The sequence below is a fragment of the Arctopsyche grandis genome, chromosome 6 (assembly GCF_051622035.1).
Source record: "Arctopsyche grandis isolate Sample6627 chromosome 6, ASM5162203v2, whole genome shotgun sequence".
NCBI lineage: Eukaryota > Metazoa > Arthropoda > Insecta > Trichoptera > Hydropsychidae > Arctopsyche > Arctopsyche grandis.
In genome coordinates this window covers 20,527,448-20,531,597 of record NC_135360.1, presented here as the reverse complement: position 1 = coordinate 20,531,597, position 4,150 = coordinate 20,527,448, and positions in this window count along the sequence as shown.

The following is a 4,150-nucleotide window of genomic DNA, read 5'->3' as shown; positions in this document are numbered from 1 at the left end:
TGACTCGCCTGCTGTACTCTCCTCAGCTCCGCTGTGCTACTCCACTAGTGTGTGGATACGAATACGATACACTCACACTCGCACGCACACGCCCTCGCACTCCCGATACACACCTACGCTCTGAGCACGCACACCATCGAGCCTCACATACGTCACCGTTTTCAAACTTTACGTTTGCGAAAAACCGTTCGGACGCTCGACTCCCTACTAGGGCTACCGAATGCATACTCGAACTGTTCGAATATCGAATATTACGCTATAGAATAATTGGTTCGGTGATTACTGGTCACAAATTACTCGTCACAAAGTCACTAAGACTGGCCGCGCACTAGGCAGTCAGGCTGCCGCAGCCAATCTAACATACGGTGGCTCATTGGAGCCCGCGCACTAGGCAGCCAAGAATTCCTGGCTGCGGCAGCCAATAGATCGCGTACGATTGCACGCAGCCAGAGCCTGCAAGGTAGAATGTATGTGGCTGCCTTCAGTCTCCGCGCACTTGACGTAGCAGCCAGAAGTTTTACGCCGCGGATAGCGAATAGAATCCCAGAGACTGTGTGACCTTTCAAGGATTATCTGTTAACGGATTAAATCGTAAGGCAATATGGGATATGTCTTCAGAAGAATATAGTGATCGAGATGTGAAAAGACGAAGATGGTAGGAAATCACAAATACAAAGTGTGAGGAAAGCTTGGTTTTATTAATCTTACATATATGTTTACCATCGATGGCACCAATGCAATTGGGAAAATTTGCATTTTTATTGAAACCATTTGCTATCTCAATCCATCTTTCTCCATTAAATTCTGGAAACGCTGTTTGTTTGAATGAATGAATCCAAAATCTTCTCTTTGCTTTGCGTTTCTTACGAAACAAGAGGTAAAGAATTATTTCTTCTACGCTTGACGGAAAGGTGACTACTGGCCGTCGACTCTGGCTGCCGAAACTGGCTGCTCAATATTTTGGCTGCGGCAGCCTGGCTGCCTAGTGCGCGGCCAGCCTAAAATCTCTATAACGGAACATCTGGCAGCCGAAAAGTCCATCATACTAACGATAACTATCATAGTAACGAGAACTTGAGTGCCAAATATTGTGTATTCGCGATTTTCATGGCAAAAATTGTCTTTGTGACCACCCCAATGTGACGAATAGTCCAATTACCGGAATAATTAAATCAAGTTTTACAATGGTCAAAATATGGTATTATTATGTCTTCTGTTTAATTTCAGCCGCGCCGCGAACTTGCATAAGCACGACACATTGATTCCAAAATGTATAGTGCTTTGCCCCAATGATGGTTAGAAATCTCGAAACTTTTTTTCTGAAGTGGTAATGGTGTATGCGTGATACTGTTAGAAATGTTGACCGTGTCAACCAATTCAATTGAACCCGTGTGAAACAATTGAATTCTAACATTATATTTACCAAGAAAGAAAATTTGTACGATCAGATAAACGATCTTGTGGAATATCCATACGGAAAATGATACGGTTTGACAATTTTAAAATGAAATAGTGTTTATTTACTTTTGGTCTCGTGATCGAGCGCCATGGTTGGAAGAAAACGGAAGAATGGCCAACATATTATTTAAATGTTATCAGAATTCTAGTCAAACAAAATAATTTGTATAAGTATTCGAACGCCGACTACTGAGTCTAAACGCATCTACTTGTATTGTTTACAGTGACGTCACGAGCAGTTTTCCCGAGGTTTTCTACAAATTTAGGGCTGTGACTGTGTTTCCAACAAAAAACTAAGACTCCGACAGAACCGAGTGCGAAATTTTAATAGACGGATTGAAAAATTTATTCGAGGAGATTCATTCTCGGTTTAATTTTGATTAAAATTATCAAAATTAAATCATCAAAATGCTATTAAATTAAAAGCTATATATTTTTGCCAGAAGAAGCAAGTGGGACGACTATCGTCCCCAAATCCTCGGATACCTGAGTAATGTAATGCAAATGTTTGTGTTTGCATTACAACCATTACAATAAGTGCCTACGTATTTTTTTTTTAATTTCAATTTTGTAAATTAATTAAATTTTTTGTTTTCAACTTCATTTTTTTTCATCATTTTTCAGAACCCCTTTCTTGCATACGCTGCTCCCCCTAATTGACCAGTCTTGACCTATTTTTTTTTCATTTTTGCAGGGCTATGGAGTCGCGACGTTGACCAACATTTTCTCGCAATACGACTCTAATCCGGTTTTAAAAATTGGCATGATTTTTTCCTATATAGGTTTTCCATTCCAAATTGAGCCTTTCATTTTAAATTGGCATTGAAAAGGGGTCAATTTGAAATGAAAAAGAGTCGATTTAAAATGAAAAAAGGTCAATTTGAAATAAAAAAGAGTCAATTTTAAATGAAAAAGGGTCAATTTGAAATGAAAAGGGCTCAATTTGAAATGAAAAAGGGTCAATTTGGAATGAAAAATCTGTACAATGTGTACGAACATTTCCACGCGTACTTTTACAGAGTGAACCGATGTAAATTGTTACCTTTTAATTAAAAAATACAATTTTTATGAATAGTTGAATAATAGAATACATACTTTGGAAATACTCATACTTATGCTTTTTCCATCACTTTTACTAAGTTTTCAAGCGCTTTAGCGCTTATTAGTATGTATTTTCTAATGTCGGTAATAAAAAAAATACCAATATAAAAACACTGCGTTTCAGATCTGCAAGCGTAGAGTATTTATTTAAAAAATAACAGTGAAGCTAATAAAAAGCTAGTAATGAGGTAGCGCGGAAAACGGTCGGAGCCACTATAACGTGATTTCCATAATAAAGCGCCTTTACGAGTGTTTAGAACTCGTTCATCCCAAAGAAAACGTTTGCCTCATTGAAATTTATACAAAATATGTACATAGAGCGTAGTTTAATTTAAATTAAAAATAATTCTAAAGACAGATTAACGTGTTAAATCGGATTAATGCACGTAAAGATATATATCGATACAAATAGTGCCACGTTTATCTGAAATTTGTATCAGGTACATATCCAATACTCGCATATATTCTGATACAATATAATGAGACGTGAGTTTAAAACGTTAAATCGAAAATTCTCTCCCCAACCCATATCAAGTATCAGAATCAGAAATTCAGAACGTAAAAACATCTGTTCAATCTCGAGTATGCGATGAAAATCCATGAACTTTTTGAGATCGAAGTCACTAGACGAAAATCTTATTTTTGCAGGCACGGCTATCGAAATTAAAAACAAATTTTCGTATTAAATACTAAATGTCATATTTATTGAGCTAGCCGATATTAATTAGTCACTTGGACCGTAAAGTATAATAGCATTAGTGTGTACATACTTACAGTGATGCTAAATAATCACAGTATTTAACTTAATTTTTAGCTACTAAGTATGCAACAGATTTTGTATCTATCTACTTATTGATGAAAAATTGAAGATAGTACACCAATCAGAACCCTTTTCAACTGCTCTGATTGCATTGAGAGTACTATTGTTCTCAGTTGCCAAGGGATAGAACGACTTTCAAATCAAAATAATTAAAAACTACTTTAGATGATGAAAAAAAATTGAATGGTTTAGCAATAATTTCAATTAAAATTGATTTACTGTGGTGAGATTTTGTTAAAATGAAAGGGAGATGAATATTTTTTAGCAAAAGGTAATAAAGTAAATGTAATTAATGAAATAAACCGCATTTAAGAATTTTGAATTTTATTTAATTTTTAAATTTCTAACTTTATGTCAGAATATTCTGATTTCGGTGAAGCGTTACATTTCGGTTACGGATTTTGTACGAAAACCAAATAAAACATTAAAATCTTTTTCGAGTTTTCAGAATGAATATAATTCCCATTCATTTATGAATTCCAATTCACTTCCCGTGGTTCACGGGTTAAAATATACTGTCTATCTCTTTCCTTTGAACGATAGACAAATAAGAGTGAAGAAGATGGTCATACTATTGACATAAACGAGAATCGTCCCAGCGGAGAAAATCTCTGACGTCAGCTCTGACGTCATACGCGCCAAATTTAAAATCAATTAGTACAACCAGCAAACACACTAAGCTAGCTGTTCGCAGCATGAGCGACCTACTGCGTATGCTTGTGAAAAATGCTATTTACATAAGTTCGACAGCATACAAAATATTTTCAATAT